At 33.7% G+C, this 22,151-nt stretch overlaps 1 protein-coding gene across 7 annotated transcripts in view; it reads right to left on the bottom strand.

Annotated features, from left to right (window-relative positions):
- FOXP2 (forkhead box P2) overlaps positions 1–22,151 on the bottom strand; it is a 566,859-nt gene that overhangs the window by 481,988 nt on the left and 62,720 nt on the right. For 6 of the 7 annotated variants that reach the window (XM_060632922.3, XM_060632934.3, XM_060632935.3 and 3 more), the window contains one exon: positions 16,416–16,560. The exons of the other annotated variant lie outside the window; for it this stretch is intronic. The gene's annotated coding sequence lies outside the window, so the exon portion shown is untranslated. The remainder of the gene's footprint in view (positions 1–16,415; positions 16,561–22,151) is intronic. 7 annotated transcript variants of the gene reach the window in all.

The following is a 22,151-nucleotide window of genomic DNA, read 5'->3' as shown; positions in this document are numbered from 1 at the left end:
CTTCTCAGAATATAGTTCTACCATACCAGCTTCTGCGAGATGAAGATAATGGCTAATAATGGCTTAATGTGTTATTCCCTCCATAAAGCATTTATATTTAATAATGGTCCCCAAAGTCCCCTAGCTAAAAATTGAAAAATAAAACAATTTCAGGTCTTATGGAAATAATGAGGAGGAAAGCTGAAATTCTGGGACAGAGGGCCCTGGGTCTTCTTGAAGCCACACTGTAAAGAAGCTGCAGCAATTTTGAGGAAAACGACATTAACAAGCCCAATGTTAAAATCGGAAAGAATTCAGCTAAGAACCTTAAGATGCTGCTGCCAAATAATCAATTCAGAAATGGGTATTTCAACACTATAAAAAAAGGCTTTGAGCTGTGAGGATTTCTTAATAAAGAGGTCTAAAATTAAAATGGCAAAATAGCAACATCTATTAAATCTGAATGGTGGGTACATGGATTCTGCTAAATTAGTTTCTGCCCTTTTAGATATGTTTTCAGAATTTCTTAATCTTGAAAGTCATAAATCTTAAAAAGTAAAAATAAAGAAGTTCTCATTACAATGGACTCAGAAGTTTGTTCAACAGATAATTCTAATTTTGATGTTCCTCTTGTTTTATACCACACTAACTAATCTTCTGGCGATTGAGTGTGACAGGTTAGATAAAACACATCTGGATACAACAAAATACTTTATCCCAAATTCTACGAATTCAAGACTAGGTCAAGATAAGGCTTTGGGGGCTTTTGCTAAAACCAAAATTATAATAGAACATCACTAATTAGGTATATATATATATATATATATATGTGTGTGTGTATGTGTGTGTGTGTGTGTGTGTGTGTGTGTGTGTGTGTTAATCCAAGAAAACAGCTAATGAAACTATGTTGATACACTTTGCCAAAATTTGATATAAAAAATATAAAGCACACATAATATCATATAAAGTAGACATTTCAAGAAACTTAATAATGCTAATTTATATCGGCCTACAATTCATAATTTTCAGAGAACTTTCAGCTACATTATTTCAGTTCACAGGAGAAACTATAACTTGCATATTCTGTAGGGAAATGATACAAGTGTTAATTCAGCAGAAGTCTTGACACGCCAGCTGAAAAAGCTAGCCTTTGGCATATTTTCAGTTAAAAAGGCTCTCTTAAGAATCTTGAGTTAACTTGTTGAAACTGTTTAATAGCCTTGTATAAATGATAGTTGACTATATGACTGTGAAATAAAATCAATTCAGTTATGCTTTTCTATGTAGTTTAACTGACAGATTAACAGTCACCAGTTCCATGCTTCCACATTTGAACATGTAAACCTTAATCTGAAAACAAATGATTAAAGAGCAAGAGGTAGCAAAGGCTACACAAGAAGGTCATCTGATTATTGCACAGATGAAATTTTGATACAGAAGTGCTATGTTTAAAATAAATGATAGGAGGCAATTTCTGCACAACTTTTCAAAAAACGGTAAGCATTTTTTTCTTTACAAACACACAGCCCAACAGCCTGGACTTTTGTGATCCAGACCTCTACCACCACCCCCAATTCTGACGATCCCTGCAGGCAACCAACAACTGCTGTATCTGTGGAATGTGCTCTTTGAACTGTACAAAAGCCTTCAGCCTTTCCTGCATTCTGCAAACAAAAACTGCCAAGTGCAATTCTTTCTCTGATTTAACATAATACAAGTGTTACTTCTCCCCCCACCCTTACTTCCCTAGTGCCACCATGGTCTGTAATGTCGACATTTTTATAAATGCACAAAAAAAAGGAATCAGTTTTCCTAATCAAAATTAAATTTGTTTTAGGAGTATAATAGTTCAACTGAACATAATATAAAATTCAACAGGCACCATATTCCCTTTTGTGTATATGTTTTAAGAATTCTATTTCTATAGACGGATTCAAGGATTGAATGGGATTAGTCCTTTTAATTATATGACTAGGATCTTCAGCTTGAAATCTTTCTTACAAAAAAAGACAAACACAATAGTTGTTTATATTCAATTCATTTACCAAAAAAACTCATTAGAGCTAATAAGAATATGTCCTTCCAAAAGTGAATATCTCTTGATATTCAAAAGAAAATGAAAAGCAAAAGGCAAAGTAAGTCCTAAGATAGAGTTGCATAGATATTTAAACTCACCTACTAGTTAAATGCTAGAATAGAGCATTCTTCTAGCCTAGATCCAACATAAACTGCTTTTCTTCACTGAGTATGTCCTTGACATTATGCATACCAGAGTATTTTTCTTTCTCAAAAAGATATTAAACCCAGTACTGAAGAGTTAGTTCTATTTTTCATGTATATTAATGCTTCCAACTGTTGGTATATACAAATGAATTATCAGCTACATGACTGTATTTGAAAATACTTGAAGTTTTGTCCCTAAAACTAAGTTATAAAGGGATAAAGCACTATCATTTATTTTACACGCAAAAAATAATTATCAAGTAGAACCAGACATTCATTACAGGAGATGCTTAGAAAAGATAAGGTATATCTTTGTTCAAAAGAAGCTCACAATCAAGTTGAGGGGAGCAAGACACAAATGCATAAGGCAATTAAAACACAAGAATATATGTGACACATATTTGCCACTTCTAATTAAAATTAATTTATTCATTTCATGGCCTATTTCACCCAAGTTTAGCCTCATACCTTTTTTTGAGAACCAGAGGTATCTTAGGGTGTTACAAAGCAAGGCTGAACCTAACTGGCTTAGAAGTTGAACCATCCCATACAGACCAGAATTTCCTTTTCTCTTTCAGTCAAATCCTTACCTTCTATGTCAGTCAAATCACTTCCTCTCATTGATGACATAAAAGCCTTTCTTACTAATTAGGTCACAGCGTATTTTATATTTTTATTACTGTATGTATTTAATAAGTACTTACTAAATAATGACAATACCTAGCAAAAGGTAGTTAAAGACTTATGCTTTAAAATCAGAGAAGCGAAGGTTCAAATCCTGGTTTTGTCAATAAGCTACTTAACTTTTCTACATCTCCGGTATAGCTGCAAACTACACACAGGTGATAGAAAGGAAGCTGCCATCTTGGAGTCTCATCCCCTCCAAGGAGCTGTGATTGAACAGGGTGTTAAAGGGCAGGAGTAGGTCATCTAGCACATAAGCAGTGAAGCACTTTCCAAAGAGAAGAGAACACACAAAGAAACATGGAATGCAAGACATCTTTGGGAATCACAACACAGAGAGAAGTTCTGAAATATTTAAGGTTGAGAAGATTAGGCTAAGAGAGGGCTTTAAGCATCTTCTACTTTGATGCTTGATTTTATATATATTAATTTCCTGGGATAAAGTCTGTGAAGAAAGGAAACAGAATTACCAAGTTTGAAATCTTAGGATCATCCTGATCTTTTACCCCATTCATCCATTATCAAGTCCCACAGAAGGAACGACATGCACAAAAGCCACGAGGCACAAAAAAAACTTGAAGCTATCAATTCATAAAATTAGGCCACAGTAAGTGAAGTAAGAAAGCAGAGTCACAAATATGCTGAGTACAGAAAGATGATGCTAAAGGGGCAGGTGTGGTCCAATTCTTGCAAGGACTTGTAGACCACCCTGAAGACACACTTTCCATTTTACCCTAAGTTCAAGGGAAAATATTTAAGATTTGAATAAAAAAATAAAAATCACCCACTCTTTATTTTAAAAGTTAAGTCTTGCTACCTAGCGAGTTAGAGGGGATTAAAGGCATAAAAAATTGAGGAAAACAGTCATGGCAGTTGTTGAAATAAAAGTTTTAGACTAGTATAAACTTTAGGGTAGTATCAGTGGGATGTGGAGAAAGAAATATATTTGTGGTCAAATTTGGAGGTTATTCAATCTCAATGGGCCTAGAAGAGTGAAGACAAGAAGAAGGGAGACATCCAGGTGACCCAATATTGATGACCCAATATTTCTGACATAGGCAACTGAGCGCATAACAGTGCTATTAATGCTATTCACTAAGACAAAAAGTATCTTAAGAGAAGCATATTTTTAATAGATGAGACAGGAGCTGACAATGAGCTTAATTTTAGATGGATTCCTATGGGATATTTAAGTAGAGATGTCAAGGAGACCCTTGCAAATGCAGAGCTCAAACTCAGAGGAAAGTTGTAAGTTATAAATACAAAAGTGGGAGTCCCAAAACTAAGGTCAAAGCTTTGGAAATAAGTGAGTTCATCTAGCATAATGTACATACAGAGTGAGAAGATAAAGACAGAACACAGGAAAAGACCTACATTTAAGAGGCGGGTAAAGAGAGCACTCACAAATAAAACTTAGTAAGGGGAATAAGTGAAACAACATGACATGAGAATGTGAGATGATACAAGGAGGAAGCAGTCAGCTGTGTGGAATATTTCAAGGAAGGTAAGTGATTAAAACTGTCTATAGACTTAGCAATAATCTCACTGAAGGACTTCTAGTTAAGCCGACTAGTCCAAACATAAAATTATATCCATTCTTTCCAAATTACTAACATAATGGCAATACAAGAATAAAAAGTTATGAACCCATGACAAAGATCACAGGAGAAGAGGTGGAACCCACTAAGACATGCCCAGCACACCTTTGTATGTACTACATGGTCTAGCACAGGTCCTCAATGAAAGTTGGTCAAAGAATCAATCAGTACTTTATTCAATCATTCAATCCCCATCTCGCAGAATAGGAAACTGGTCCAGGAGTCAAGAAAATGTTGAAGAGAAATCACCCAGAAGTTACACCCCAGAAAAAAGTTTCAAAACTGATGACATTGTCCCTGTCTTCCTCAGAGTGGACTTATACCAGCAATGTTTATATTTCTAGATTTTTTTAAATCTAAAAAAGAACCTAGTGTAATACACCATAGTTTTTTATTTGCTTTTTTTTTTTTCTCACTCAAAGAAACTATTTTGGGCTCACTTAACAAAGATCATTTTCTTCAAGCACAGCCTTAAAGGATGTTAACTGCTCAGCCATTATAATTCATATTCAACATGGTCTTCCAAAGAATTGAGCCCCAAGGTAAAAGGCTAACATTTTACCTTGTAGTGCAGGGTAAAGAGACAATGTCCTTTTATGAGAAATAAAAATCAATTCATTTGGGGCACTTTGGTGGCTCACTCGGTGAAGCGTCTGACCCTTGATTTTAGCTTAGGTCATGATCAAATGGTAGTAAGATAGAGCCCCAAGTCGGGTTCTGTGCTGGGCATAAAGCCTACTTAAGATTCTCTCTCTGTCCTTCACCTACATGTGCATTCTCTCTCTCTCTCTCTCTCTCTCTCTCTCTCTCTCTCTCTCTCTCTGTGTGTGTGTGTGTGTGTGTGTGTGTGTGTGTGTGTCAAAAATGTAATATCAATTGATTCACCAAGTATTTATTAAAGGTGGCCTATACACCAGCACCACTCTGGGCACTGGGGACACAGGGTTGAAGAAAGCATACAGGAGTTTATATAATACTGCATGGAAATAATGAGAGTGGGAAATAGGATAATACCTTAGACACTGATTCTTAAAATCTAGTAGAAAACAAAAATTACTCTTTTCAGGTATCTGCATTTAAAAAGCATACACATGAGCATTCAACTCTATAATGAAACTATTCAGAAATTAGATTTCTTTAACCACCTCAATTCATGATCTATGCAGACATAAATTCAAATATAACTAGATTTAAGATAATAAAAACTAGGGGCGCCTGGGTGGCTCAGTCGGTTAAGCGTCCGGCTTCAACTCAGGTCACGATCTCACGGTCCGTGAGTTCGAGCCGCCGCATCGGGCTCTGGGCTGATGGCTCAGAGCCTGGAGCCTGCTTCTGATTCTGTGTCTCCCTCTCTCTCTGCCCCTCCCCCGTTCATGCTCTGTCTCTCTCTGTCTCGAAAATAAATAAACGTTAAAAAAAAAAATTAAAAAAAAAAAAGATAATAAAAACTAACAAACTCAAACTTAAAGCACTGAACCGTAAGAAAATATTCATAAAAGTAGGAAAGCAACAGAAATATTATTTTAAACTGCACAACAAAACCCAAACTATCTTTTGCACAAGCCTACAAATAACCAGTTAAGTATAAAAGATTTTGAAAAATTAAGAAGCTGGCAATAATTGAGTTTCTGTTAAAAATTATCTGTACAATTTACTCTGAAAACCAAACATGGAATTTTTGAGTTGAAGTTTGGTTCGTTAATTCGAAACACATTTGTTAGTGAAAACAGTGTTGATGCCCATGATGAACAAGATGGAAGGATAGTGATAGAAGAGATTCTGGGGGCACCTGGGTGGCTCAGTTGATTAAGCAGCCAACTTTGGCTCAGGTTATTGATCTTGAAGTTCGTGAGTTCAAGTCCTGCACTGGGCCCTGTGCCGACAGCTCAGAACCTGGAGCCTGTTTTGGTGTCTCTCTCTCTCTGCCCCTCCCCAGGTCATACTCTGTCTCTGTCTCTCTCAAAAATAAATAAATGTTAAAAGAAAATGTTAAAAAAAATTATAAAAACAATTAATAAAAAGAAAGATTCTGTAGAGCAATAGTGCACTCTTCATTTGAAGAGAGAAACTAGGGGTTGACTAGATCAAGACTAATTAAGGATCATGGGAAAAATGGCAAAGAGATGAAAATTATAAAAAAAAAAAAGTAATGGCAACAAATAAACTAATTAGATTCCTTTCTTTGGGATTAATGTTGACCCACCTCACTGATAGTGTCAAATTTAAAAAAATCTAAATTAAAGGTCTTGCTTTGGTCATTCTACCAATACTGACTCTCTCTGTTCTTATATCTAATAGAAAAGATAAATATCTTAGTATGATCTACTAAAAACTATAGGAATACATGCTATTTTCATAAATCTCAATGGAAACAACAAAGCAAATTTGGGCTCCACATCACCATTTTGCCTAGGACCAAACCTTCAGTAAGACTGTCATAAATGTGATATAAACTTTTCAAATTACATAAATTTTCCAAACTATCAGTATACATGCCACTGGGTAATCAAAAATCAAGATCAAATAGATACAATGACTCCATTATGCAGGAATAAGAGAACTCTAGTAAAGAAAGAAATTTCAAACATTGAAGGAAGCTACCTTTAAGTGGATGGTTGGGAAAATCCACATGGATTTTGCATGGACATTAGAATGAGCATTTTATAGGAACATAATCAGGAGTAATTTAACAGTGGAAACAATAACGATGGAAGCTTTTTTTAACCCATATGCCAGGTGCTGTGTGGCATGCTTCATCTCTTCCCCACTCATTTCCCCTAAATCCTAGGAGATTACATTTTATATAATGCCTCTTAAATAAGCAGCATTTATACTCTGTACTTGATGAGTATGATTTACAATAAAACTAAAATTACCACTTCATAGTATAACCCTATTAGAAATATAGTAGTGTATTGAAGAAATAAATACATGATATTGTAAAAACTCATTCTACTTCAAGTTGTAACCTTAGGAGAACTCTCAAACATATGCATAACAAGAAATATACAGATATATTTGCTACAGTATTGTTTGAAATAGTAAAAAATGAAAAACAACCAAATTGTTCATCTACCAAGGAAGAGTTTTTAAAATAAGTATGCTTTATTCAAACCATGGAATGTTATAAAGCAGTTAAAAGCTAATTAATTATTATCACCCAAAATAGCAAAGATGGAAAAAGACAATCTCAGTGTTGGCAAGGCATGGAGAACTCAAACCCCAGACAGTGATGGTCAGAAGGTAAACTGGGACAGACAAGCACTTCAGAAGACCACATGCAGTATCCACTAATGTTGACACTATGATATAGATAACCTAGGATACACATACTAAATTGATATGATGATGTATATATTCTATCAAAGTTCTACTCCTAGCTATATAGATGCACACAATATGTAAAGGACATGTAAAAGAATCTTCAGAGTACTATTATGTCTAATAGTTATAAATAAGAAAACAACCTAGATGTCCCAAAATAAAATGGAAATAAATAAACAGTAATATATTCACGTATTGGAATACTAGATAGCATTCAGGGTAGACACTCAGATAGACAGAATAATGTGGAGGAAGCTCGTAAATCTAATATTAAAAACAAGCCAGGGGTGCCTGGGTGGCTCAGTCAGTTAAATGTCCGACTTCGGCTCAGGTCATGATCTCACGGTTTGTGGGTTCAAGCCCGGCATCGGGCTCTGTACTGATAGCTCAGAGCCTGGAGCCTGCTTCAGATTCTGTGTCTCCCTCATTCTCTGCCCCTGCCTGGCTAGCACTTTCTCTCTCCCCCCCCCACCCCCCACCAAAGAAATAAAGAAACATTTAAAAAGTTTTTAAAAATAAAAAATAAAATAAAAACAAAAGCCAGACACAAAAGATCATATGCTAAATGATTCCATTTATATAAAGCTCGAAAATAGAGAAAATGAATCTATGGAATCTATGTTGTGAGAGGTCAGGATATGGTTTCCCTGGTGGAAGAATATCCTGGGTGAAGGATAGTAACAAAAAGGAGGAAAAAAGATGGGGAGGCTCTTATAGTACTGGTAACATGCTACTTCTTGAACTGGGTACTAGGTACACAGATGCATTCATTCTGTGAAAATTCATCAACACATAATTTATGATTTTTGCAGTTTTCATTATACAACTACAAAAATCATGAATGTGTTTTATATATATATTCATATTTATATATATATTTGTATATATACATATATATAACCAGCTTACTCTAAAAAAAACTAAAAAATCAGACGTGTGTATCAATATGGATAAATTCCCTGTATAATTTTGCAAGTAAAAATGTTTCAGAAGGGTAGATTTGATATGATGCCACTTCCATTAATTTTAAAATCACAAAAAACAAAAGGTAAGATATATAGATAAACACCAACTTCAGTGTAGTACAGAAAGAAAGAGAGAGAAAAGGAGACAGGATGAAAGCACATAGCTTTTACTGTATTTGTGGCATTATATTTCTTAAAAAGAACGAAATCTAAAGAAATATAACAAAATATTCACATATGTCAAATTTGGTTATCTGGATGCCTATAATGATATTTTCTGAAAGTTTACAATATTTTAAAATAAAAATCTTAAGGAAAGCTACCCTTTGGATTCTGAACTAAACAGAATATTTAAAATAATTTTTAGTGAAAAACATTCCTAACTAATTTGCCCAGATCAGCAAATTAACAAATATTTTCATTTAGCTTAAGTTAACTGAGATGACTGATGGGTGCTTACTTTAGGTAAAGGTATTAGGTTTTAATACACATAATGCCTTTTGGACAAACCTAAAATATGATCCACATATAGAAAAAAAAAAAAATGGTATACCCTTATTTGCCAAAAGAGAAGTTGGACCTTTTAAGTTGTACAACAATAAAATCACTAAACATTTAAGAGAGTTCAGCAGAAATGACCTTCAGAGCCTATCTGTGGAGAACATACACCTTCAATATACTCTGATACCTGACCCAAGACCACTTTGTTGCTTCTTAATGTTGTCCCACAGGGCTATCCTCAAAATGGGGCACTTAAGTAATAGTGGTTACATGGACAGAACTGTCAACCCCGCAAAACCAGGTCATCAGTACACCCACTAAAAAAAGTTACTCATCCCAGGAATACTGAGTCCCTTGTCCCAGATACAATTTTGCATCATTAACTTGGAGGTGGATTCAATGTGTAACTCACTGGTCTTTCGAAAAGACTGAAGCCACCATACACTTTAGGTTTAACAAGAAGTTTTATCGTCACTACCCTGCCTTTAAAATATGAAGAGGTGTGAGAAAAATACAAGTTTTAACTAGTTGGGGTTTTTTTGTTTTTTTGTTTTTTAATAATAATCACTTCAAACCAACAGGTCAGGCTTTCCTAATACTTACCCTGGTGGATCTCATCCTATGTCTTTAAGCATTCTGTCCTTTGCTACAACCCTTCTTTCAGTGTCTGAGAACAACTAATTAGTTAATATTTTAGGTAGTCTTTTAGAAATCACAAGACACAAATTCAGGTGAGATATTCAGGCATGCGCTACTTCCTTAAGACATTAACAGCTGCTTTTGGAGTGCCTGGTTGGCTCAGTCAGTTAAGCAAGCATCTGACCTCAGCTCAGGTCCTGATCTCACAGTTCTTGAGTTTGAGCCCCACATCGGGTTCCGTGCTGACAGCCCAGAGCCTGAACTTGCTTTGGATTCTTTGTCTCCCTCTCTCTCTGCCCCTCCCCTGCTTGCACTCTGTCTCTCTCTCTCTCAACAATAAATAAATGTTAAAAAAAAATTTTTTTTAAGATATTAACAGCTGCTTTTGCTAAAAAAGTCTACATTATTAGAAGAGAACATGGAACATTACACTTTATTTTGTTAAATTTTTATTCTACAAAGATTCAAATCAGTTATGGACACAGCTCTGTAAAGCTGCCCCCAAGAAACTGGTGCCTTGCTATTTAGTGAAAACAAAATCATACAAATGTCAATTTTTCAGAAAGATTCAACTTCAACCTTGCATTTTTTATCTTGTTAAAACTGACATGTTTCTTTTCAGACATATCAGTTATTTTGTTTTCCATATTCCCAAACATCTTCTCAAACTGACAGTGCACATCTTTTTGAACTCAAATCAATGTGTACTAATTAATAGATCATTCTCTGAATTATACATTGAATGAGATTAAAAAAAGAATTCTGTTGTCTGCCAGGAATTTTTAAAGGAAAAATATTCTTTAGATCTTTTAAAAATTTATACACATTCCAGGTAGATTAAATATAAAATTATGAAAATACTAGGGCACAAAGAAATAATAAGCTTTTAAATATTTCCATGTGGTGATAGAATTCCTTTCCAGACTGTATCATTTCCAGAAGAATTCTCTGCTTCAGAACTTAGTAAGTGGAATAAATGGCTATATATTGCACATTGCTGTAAGAGATACAGAGACTGAGATAGAGATAGAGATATATAGATGGATACAGACAAACACATAAATATATATATGTATATAAACACATAAATACATACAAATATACACACACATTCATTTATACACACACACACTTCTACATATATACAAAATAAGCAAGAGAAAGACCACTACCATTAATTAAATACCTGCTGTGTGCCAGGTATTTTTTGTGCTTGGAGATTTAATCTTCATCTAAGCCTATAAGGAAATTATTATTATTATTATTATCATTGTTGTTGTTGTTGTTGTTGTTATTGTTACTTCTCACATGCCAAACTTAACCCAAGATCAATATAAACAAATAACACGGCAGAGCAAACATTTGACCCCAGGTGTGTCAAATGCAAAAATGGGACTATTTCCTACACGGTATGCTTAAAATACGTTTCAGATTTTAAGTATTGCTTTGTGTCTCTTTAACATAAAAAAAATCATTCTGGCACTAGGAAGAAACATAGCTGATTTCTGAAACAAAATCTGATTTTATTCCCAAAATTTCAATATGGCAAGGGAAAAGTTGCTACAAAGATAATTCTTAGTTGAATATGTTCAAAATGTAATTCCTTGGTAATCTGGGTTTTGGCCAAGACAAATCAAAATCATAGATATATTACAAATGCCAAGTTTTCAAAGAAACAAAAAAAATGCAATAGCAACAGATGCATTCTCCCGAGACATTTGTGTTGAGCCTAGCTGTATCCAGAATCTGAAGAAAAGGGGGATTTTTTTTTTTCTGTTTCGTTTTTATGAATAATAAATTCCTGGTTTCTGTTAATGTCAACCAGTTAAATAAGATTATATTTACTCCTTGGAAAATTAAACAAAAGAATATACTGAGAAAGAAAGGAGAAAGGAAAGAGAAAAAGAGGGAGGGTAAGAAAGAAAAAAGGAAAGAAAATTTTAAAAGGGGTTACGAAGGAGTCCATATCTGGTACTTTTAAAACCAAATCTATATTTGAAAATTTGTATTCAAAGATGGGATACAAAGAGCATCTGTGTTTTTCATTTCTTTTACAACATACTAATGTTAAAATTAACAAATTAACTTTAATTTACTTAAGTAAAAAAGTATTTCTGAGGATGGTGGACCACTGCACAAAATGTATTAAAATTGAAGGAAAGAAGCTATGAACAACTCAATAAAGAAGAGTGTTTCATTATTACAGAATGAATTTGTGTTATATTACCAAAAAAAAGTATTTATTTTTAAAATCAAAACTGAAACATCTATCTTAAAATAAAGATACATTTATGCTAGGTAAATAAATTGTCATAAAAAGTTACTAAATATATTCAAGTATAGAAGTCTTCCTTCATGGACATTAGGACTTTCCCCAAATGAAACAATGTTTTGCGAGATCACAAAATATTGATTTTAAATTGCATCTTTTTAACTTTGAATACTCAGATCAAATTTGAAATTACCTTTTTCTCAGAATTCTAACTAACCAAATCAATGAGATTTTTGATTTTTAAAATTATATTAGACTTACAAAAAATTATCTAAAATATCTTATTTTTTAGAGTAGTTTTATATTCAAAGAGAAATTGAGCAGAAAGTACACAGAGACCCATACATATTCTCTTCTCCATCTCCAAAATACATAAAGTTTCTATTATTATTAACATCTTGCATTAGTGTGGTACATTTTCTACAACTGATGAACTCATACTACAACACTGTTATTAACTAAAGTACAGAGTTAGGGTTCACTGTTAGTTTTATACAGCTCTATGGGTTTTGACACATTCATAATGTCATGTATCCACCATTACGTTACTATACAGAGTAATTTCACTACTCTAAAAGTCCACCTATTCAAAAAAATAAAAAATAAAAATAATAAAACTCCACTAATTTATCAGTCCCTCCCCACAACTCTGGCGACCTCTGATCTTTTTAAGGTCTCCGTAGTTTTGTCTTTTCCAAAATGTCAGAGAGCTGGAATCATACAGCATATAGCCTTTTCAGAGACCTTCATTCATTAATATTAAATTTCCTCCATGTCTTTTTGTGGCTTAATAGGTCATTTCTCTTGATCAATAAATAGTCCATTATATGTATGTATCACAGATTGCTTACCCATTCACCTCCTGAAGAACATCTTGGTTGCTTCCAAGTTTGAATAAAGCTTCTATAAACACTCTTGTACAAATTTTTACGTGGACGTAAGTTTGCAACTCATTTGGGTAATTACAAAGTAGTACAATAGCTAGACTGCATGGTAAGTATTACATGTATGTTTAACTTCATAATAAACTCCCAAACTGTTTTCCAAAGTGGCTGTATCACTTTTCATTCCCACCAATGAATCACAGTCCTTCTTGCTCCACATTCTTGACAGCATTTGGCATGTCAGTGTTTCAGATTTTAGTCATTCTAATAGGTATGTAGTGATATCTCATTTTTTAATTCCTAATTCCCTAATGAAATAAATACTAAGCATCTTTTCATTTCCTTGTTTTCCATGTGTATATCTTTTTTCATTAGATCTGTTTAAAGCTCTTGTTTATTTTTATTTTTTTAAATTTTTTTAAATGTTTAATTTTTTGAGAGACAGAGAGAAAGAGAGAGAGAGACACAAAGCAAGAGCAGGAGAGGGGCAAAGAGAGACAGAGACACAGAATCTGAAGCAGGCCTCAGGCTCTCAGCTGCCAGCACAGAGCCTGATGTGGGGCTCAAACTCATGACCGCAAGATCATGACCTGAGTTGAAGTTGGATACTCAGCTGACTGAGCCACCCAGGTGCCCAATCACTGTAGTTTTATACAAGGTCTTGAAGTCAGGGAGTGTCAGTCCTCTAACTTTGTTCTTCTTCAATATAATATTATTTACTTGTTGTCTTTTGTTTTCCAGATAAACTTAAGAATCAGTTTATCAATATTCACAGAATAACCTGTTGGCATTTTATTGTGATTGTGTTGAATATGTAGATCAAGGAAAGAAGACGTGACATTACAATTATATTGCATTTGTTTCTGCAGAGACATGGAATATCCTGTAGATCTTTGATTTTCTTATCTTTCATCAGAATTTTATAGTCTAATATTTTAACATAAATATTATATATTTTAATGTATGTATTTATATTATATATATTTAATATTATATTTTATATTAGTTAGATAGATGATAGATAGATAGAGAGATAATAGATTTGTACCTGGGTTTCAGGATATTTTTGGTGCTAATATAATGGTACTATATTTTTATTTTTTTGAGTTTTATTTATTTTGAGAAAGGCAGGAAGAGGAGCAGAGAGAGAGGGAGAGGGAATCCCAAGCAGGCTCTGCACTGTCAGTGCAGAGTCCCATGTGGGGCTCAATTTCATGAACCACGAGATCATGACCTAAGCTGAAATCAAGAGCTGGACGTTAAACTAGCTGAGCTTCGCAGGTGCCCCAATGGTACTCTATTTTTCATTTCAAATCCCAGTTGTTCATTGCTGGGACAAAGGAAAACAACTGACTTGTATATTAATCTTGTTTTCTGCAAACTTGTTATCATTTATTACTTACAGGAGGTTTTAGTTTTGGTTTTATTTGGTTGATTTCTTTGACATGTTCTACATAGATAATCATGGTATCCGCAAATGCGTATTTCTTCCTTTCCAATCTGGCTGCTTTTTATTTCCTTTTCTTATTACCTTAGCTAGGATTTCCAGTATAATAGTGAATAGAAGTGATAAGGACACCCTTGCCTTATACCTGATCTTAGCAAAGACGCACTTAGCTTTTCATTAATGGCTGTGCATAGCATAAATATCCATGCAACCACCAGCCTAGTGAATCAATAGCATGTTGCTGACATACCAGAAGCTCCTAGAAACTCTACCTCAGTGTTTACCACCTACCTAGAATTTAACTATTATTTTTAATTTTGCTGTAATCACTTTTTTGGAACTTTATAGAAAAGAAATCATACATACATTATTCATTTGTGCTAGGTTTTTTTCACTCAACATTATGTTTATGAGATTCAAGCATGTTATTATTGGTATACTTAATCTATATTCATTGATTATATATATGTAATATTGTACATATTACAATGTACAATATTGTAGAGAAGATCCACAAAAGTTTTCTGTAAAAATAATATTTTCCAATCCTTCATCAATCTCAAACCTGTAAATAAGAGTTTACCACTTACTCGTCAAATCTAAATAACTTTTTAAAATTTCTGTCACACTTTTCAATAGCAAATATTAAAATTTTACATAAGGAACAATTGTTTCACATCAGCAAAAGGAATAATAATGTTTGTAATGTTTCCCAAGGCATCTCTATCTAGTTCAATGACAGAAAAATTTAGAACTAAATATCTAAGACCAAAACCACTAAAGTTTTTTTTATCTACATAGTTTATGCTAAATTCAAAAATCCTAATTCATAATTGTAGTGTTGGAAATGGCCAGAGTGTTTCCAGGCTCTATCAAATGTTCTAAACAATATTAAATGTGAACTGATAAATTATGAAGATTTCTTACTGCAATCTACTTTGACAACTTTGTCAGATGCTATGTCAATAAGAATATCACATTTAAAACCTGTAAAATTCATGTTTCAATTTTGACATAATTTCCATGATTCAGACTTTTTAAAATCAAAACAATACTCTTCCACTGAGCTCATTCACTGAAGAATGAAAAGGGTTATCAACTGTTAACCGAAAGTCAAATTTCTGGCAGTAAGCCGTATATCACATATCAAGTGCCTTATCACAAGGGCGATGCAGTAAGTAACTTTTCAGATAAAAGTGACAACTGACAAGAAATTTCTTCCCAAGTAATTTTCCCAAAACAAGCATTGCCTTTAATCATCATTCTTCCTACCAGTTTATAAACAGCAACTGAATTCTTTCTATATAATCATGAACACACATCTTTTAAGTTCTTCCTAATGAGATAGGGAATCAGTCCTTCCAGTACACTGAGCTGACAAAATTTATATATTTTTATAGTGGATTATGGATACAAATTCATTCCAATTCATTTTCACTATGCAAAGTGAAAAAAAGGACTTAATGTCTCTCTTACTGGAAGGTGGATTTAAATAGATATATTAAGATAGTCTTATTCTCAGATATAAAGAAATAAAAAAGAAAAAGAAAGAACTAAAGTTTAGTGCAAAAAGGGATTATGATGGCACAATTGCTGATATTAAATCAAAGGAAGTTACCTTCTTTTCATCAGAATACTCTCAAAATTCTTAACAATTCTTTGCCAGAAGATAAAATTAAAAATAATCCATTCTGCAGTAAATAGTATTATTGCAAAGCATCACCTTATGTTACGATTCAGAAAATGTTAACACAAATAGAAATTTAAGGTTAACAGCAAAAACACCTATATATTTTGTACAGAAAATACATCCAAATATTTGCATCACATATTTTTCTACTAATACCTGAATAGCTACAAAAACTGAGGGATGGAAAATATAGAGTATAGATGACTTACATTTGGAGGGTTAGACTTTAATTCTCTCTCCCAGGATTGAGGAGTCTTACTCTTTGTGCTTACAATGCTTCTTTCTCCAGGGTATTCTTCTACTTCCAGAATAGGTCAGGACAAAGCTTCAACAGACTTCTATTATTTGTTTGATCTAGGGGGAAATTATACTTTTAATCAATTATTACAAAACGCATCAAACTTTTTCTTACTGTGCTGGTGGGTGGGGGCTTCTCATTATTTTCTGTTGGATCTGATGTGAACAGAGAAAATAGGAATTGCCATTGTTGAATATTATAATAAATAAATCAAGTACTTTAAATTAACACCACTAAAAGAAACCCACATCCATCTTCTTTTTCATTTTTATGGCTAAGCAGCATAGCAAGAGAAAATTAATATTCAAAATCCAAATGACTACAAAAGCCTACTCAAATGTATTTTTAAAAGACTTTAACATAATTTTGCAAATCCATGAGTTTGAATGGACTGGCAGAGACGATTAGGTATCAAATATTTTTACTCATTCATTTTAATGTCTTAGAGCTAAAGAATTACAGGATGATTAGAAAAGTGTAAAGGAAAATCCATTTTTAAAAATTTTAATGGAATAATAAAAAAAGATGATTTCAAGAGCATGAGACAGACCAGAAACAGATAGCAGAGGGTCTGTAGGCAGGGCAAGAGATCTGGAGTAAAAATTTTAAAGATGGTACAAAGGTTAGGAACTGCTATTCAAACAAAGCATGTTGGTCAAATTAAAGTACACAACATGGGTACGTCCTAAATCCTGATTCATGTTAATTCTCTAGCAAATCTCTAAGATGTAAAAACATAACATATACTACCTTTACAAGGACACTGAAATGTGATGTATGATTATCTGCTCCATGGTGGTATGAACATTCATAATTTTAAGGGAATTAATTGTATTCTACAAATTTTATCAAATTATAGTTTTCTAATAATGGATATTTTCTGCCTCATTAAAATGAAATATTAAGATAAATGTCTTCAACTTGTGCCATACCCTAGATCACACTCTCTTAAAGTCATTCATATTGCGTTCCATTAAATAATAAATTAGAATATAGGGGGAACTTTTGGAGAAAAACTGGAAATAAAATATAGACGTTTTGGGGAAACGTATCATTTAAAGCCAGTTTTTGCTCAGATATATAAGAGTATTACACTTGTGATTATTATTACAAAAAGAAAACTATAATAGGATTATGATAAATAAACAAAATTAATCAGTATCTGTATCAAAATAGCCAGATAAGAAAACCAGAGATACAGAGGCAGAAGAGTACTTCTTTAAGCCATCAGTGTAGTCACAAATTGATACTCGTGTGGTCACCTTTGTTTTTAACCATTGTAAGGGATATTTACCTGGCATACTCCAAAATTATCTCCAGATGAAACAAAAACACAAATTAGGCTACTAAAAATTAAAGCTTTGAGGAAACAAACTCATTTGAGATTAGAGTTTAGGATTACAGAAAACTGCAGTTTTCTTTTCAAAAGATTCAATTAATCTTGGCCTAATGTAACAGTCTTACTACTCAAATTTATAAACATGCACTTTCTGTATGAATGTCTCCATATGGCTTTTCAAACATAGGTAGTTCCACTTTTGTTTCTAGAACACAGGAATGGTTTTGCTGTATTTTGGATCAGTGAAGATCAATGTGCATTCCTTTAGGGAAGCCTTTTGAACTGACAAAGGATGAATGATTGACATCAGTAACAAATACTTTTTGTTGTCCTGGACTGACATGTCATTTATAGCAATACCTATGCTAATTAATGCCATACATATCTACCAGATGTGTCAGAGAAATATGCCAGACCCTTCAGAGAATATAGCTTGAGTGTGGCTAAAATTACATTATAGATATGGAAATGTATCCCTTTGTGATATAGAACTAATCTCCCTCCCTCCCTTCCTCTCTCTCCGTCACACACACATTCACACACACATGTGCACACACGCAGAATATACTTTCTAGGGTAGAGAAAACCGCATTTATCCATATAATCACCTATGCCTTGTATTTTCCACCGGTATTTTTTTTTGTTTTTTACTGCAGAAAGCAACCTGTACCTTACCAAGTTTTAATACACTATAAATTCAACCCTAAGAAATACAGGACATAAAATATAAAAAATACAAGTTGTGGCCTTCACAAACTACACTATCATCATGACACTTTACCATATTATATTAAAATTTTGTTCTCAGATCTTCAACTACACTGGTAGATCATTAACAATGAGTACTATTATTAATCATCTTCATTTCTCCATTCTCTAGGACATAATTTGGTATACACTGGGTACCAATTTTTGTATGTGTGTATTTCTTAAATAAAAGTTAAGTTCTACAAGGTCATCAAAATTACACATAGCATTTTTGTCAATACATTCAATATATACAGAGAAAGAATTAATAATGCTGGCAACTAAAATCCGTAGTCATTGAATCAAACTGGTAAAGAACTCCTCTCAGCGTCTGGCACATAGCTAGTACTCAATAAATGTGAACTGTGAACTATAATCAGGGTGAGCATTCCTCCCTGATTGCAGGGGTTAAATGACATTCATCCTTACTATAATTATTAATAGTTATCCCTTTCCTTCTTTTTTTTTTCTTTTCTTTTTTTTAATTTTTTTTTTAACGTTTATTTATTTTTGAGACAGAGAGAGACAGAGCATGAACGGGGGAGGGTTAGAGAGAGAGGGAGACACAGAATCTGAAACAGGCTCCAGGCTCTGAGCTGTCAGCACAGAGCCCGACGCGGGCTCGAACTCACATACCGCGAGATCGTGACCTGAGCCAAAGTCGACGCTTAACCGACTGAGCCACCCAGGCGCCCCTCCCTTTCCTTCTTAAAAGTCTCCCAGTTTAGATGATAACTTTATATAGTCATTGAAGGTAGAATTAATTATTATTCATTTATCATTTGATTATTTTTGTCAATAAATTTTTGGGGTTTTTTTTCTTTTTCCCATGATGCTGTTATATGACAAGAATATTTTGTTAGGATTAGAATAAACAAGATTCATTCTTTTAACATGAAAAGATTCACATAGATGGTCAAAGGTTTACTAAATCCTCACATCCTTAAAGCTAAACATTTTATAATCAACGTAAGGATCACTTCCTAGCTGACAAATCCAAATGTGAATTCTTAATTCTTGATTTGTGTAACTTCTCTCACTCAGTTTATTTTTCACTCCTTCCTTTTTAAAACTCTCCCTTTGGCTTACATGACACTCCTCTTTCTGAATTCCTCTCCTAACTCTGAGATCTTTTTTCAGTCTCTACTAGTTCCTATTCTTAGGAGTACCTCCTCAATGTCACTTTTCCCAAGACTTCATTCTAGACTATGTCTTAACCAGCCACTGTATTTCCAGTATCAACCACTACCTGTGGCAAACAATACCCGAATGTATATATTCAGGCCACACCTCTCTCCTGACTGGCAGATGTAAAATTCCTACTGATTGTACAATCTCCTTTCTCCAGTCTTAACTCCCTCTAACCCGCACTCCACAACACAAGCCAAGTGGGTTTTTACTTTTTTGTTTATTTTCTGAAATACAAATCTAGTAATATTCTTTCTAGCCGAAGGAAACAGTCAACAGTTAAGGAAGGAATGAAGTCCTTCAGAGAATTCACAGACAACAGAAGACAAGGGGGGAAATCCAAACCTACTAGAATGAGAGGGAATCTATTCGTGATATCTCATTTGTAATGCGAGCATGTTTCACTTACAAAAATTATTGCGTGCCGTGGTTAGGTTTCAGGGCAAATATTACTAGAAAGAATAATATGGTAAACAAATACATTATGAGGATCACAAAATACCACTCACAAAAGAGCACTCAAGTTTTAAGTATATACCATTGTCTCTATAAAGTCTCTTCCACCTCTACAATGATAGTCCTTTTCCTGTTTCTCCAAAGATAATTTCAAATTCATAGTCTTCACATCCATCAAATATCTTCAAACACCATTCTCACCATTATTCTTTGCATAATACACCCAATCTGACAAAGTTTTCCAAATATATATTTCATAAAATACCCAAAGCTAAGACTGAAGCAGGTGGGTGTAAGATAAAATAAAGTTGTAGGGTACTAAGGTAAAGTCTCAAAAGGGGTGGGTTTTAACCCTCTCAGATGACTGTATTTGCTACTGCCTTTGTTGTGTAGGCATGCAGGCTTAGTCTTGCCAAATGTGAATTTTTAAGACAGGTTGAAAAAGCAATGTGTGTGTGTGTGTGTGCGCGCACGTGTGCGACAGAGAGACAGAGAGAGAGACAGACAGACACAGAGACATAGAAAGATTCAATTTTTAAGATTTAACAAGTTTTATATTTTTTTTAAAAAAATGGTAAGTATTAACAAATATTATTTGCAAGCTCTGTAAGGGACATGGATCGCCCCTTTTTGACATCAAGGTTAAGTTGAAGAGCTTAGAGCCTATGACCTAAAAGCCATGTATAACATGGTTTATCAAGGAAAGTGTGGTCTGTGTTCTGACCAACCAATAAAAACTCTTTTGGCATATAATCCATTTACATGTTAAGATAGGCTTGCTATTTAATTTCATTATCTAAAACAGCCTGTGAGTGCAACTTTCCATCCTCTCTTTGACTCAGCTCTTTATCCTCTACTGCCTCTTAAACATCTTCACTTGAATATTCTGGTTCTGACCCTTCTTCAAATTAATAATGGCTTATATGTCTTCAGAATTGTATCTCAAACCTTCTGTTTACTCAAGAGCACTCAAGTTTTCTTAAATATATACCAAAAGATGTCTCTATAAAACAGCCTAAAAACAATGTCTCTTCCACCTCTACAATGATAGTCCTTTTCCTGTTTTTCCAATGACAATTTCAAATTCATAGCCCTCACATCCACTAAATATCCTTAAATACCTCTCTTACCATTAATATTTGCAGAATACACCATTATCTGACAAGGTTTTCCAAATATATAAGATGTTTTTATAATCTATTAGACTGACATGGGGGAGAACTGAAACACATGAATACCTAAATTCAATAAATTTGACTTCAAATCATAGAAATATTTCCCTGGCGCCTTTCCTTATGAATGTATCAATTAGTGTCATTTAACAGAAGGGGTTCCTCAATATCTACCAAGTAAATCAGAACTTGTTAGCCCAAAACCTAAGGCCCTTCATTTTAGCACCTAATCTGCCTCTCCCATATATTGTTCCTCTTAGTCTCCCTTACATTCCAGAATAGAATCAACCATTTCATGCTTGCCTTGATCAGCCTTTAAAGTCTCAATTTGCTCCATCTAGACTGTGTCTCACCTCTCAAATTCTATTTGTTCAAATTGCACTATACCTCAATTCAATTACCATCTCCTCCATGAAGCACTCCCTTATTTTTTTAGCCAGAAGTAATCAACCCGCATAGCATTTTCTCCATCTCACATGTAATTCAAAACTACTGAAAATACAGAATATGCCTTATTTACCTGTGTCTTTCTTAGAAATAATTTTTACTACCAGTATTTTCAAGTTTAAAAAAAAAAGCCTGTCAAAAATATGTGTCATGGAGAACTACCAAGTCATTATTTGACTTATTCTGTAGAAAACCTAATAGACAAACTATACTTAGTCAAATAAAACATTTGGTTTGAAATATCTACTCTGAAGTTCTCAATCAATATTAAAATTTAGAACTCACTGGGGTGCCTGGG

The sequence above is a fragment of the Panthera onca genome, chromosome A2 (genome assembly GCF_046562875.1).
Source record: "Panthera onca isolate mPanOnc1 chromosome A2, mPanOnc1 haplotype 2, whole genome shotgun sequence".
Classification (NCBI taxonomy): domain Eukaryota; kingdom Metazoa; phylum Chordata; class Mammalia; order Carnivora; family Felidae; genus Panthera; species Panthera onca.
The sequence above is the reverse complement of the archived record's forward strand: the minus strand, read 5'-3'. Positions and strand labels throughout refer to the sequence as shown.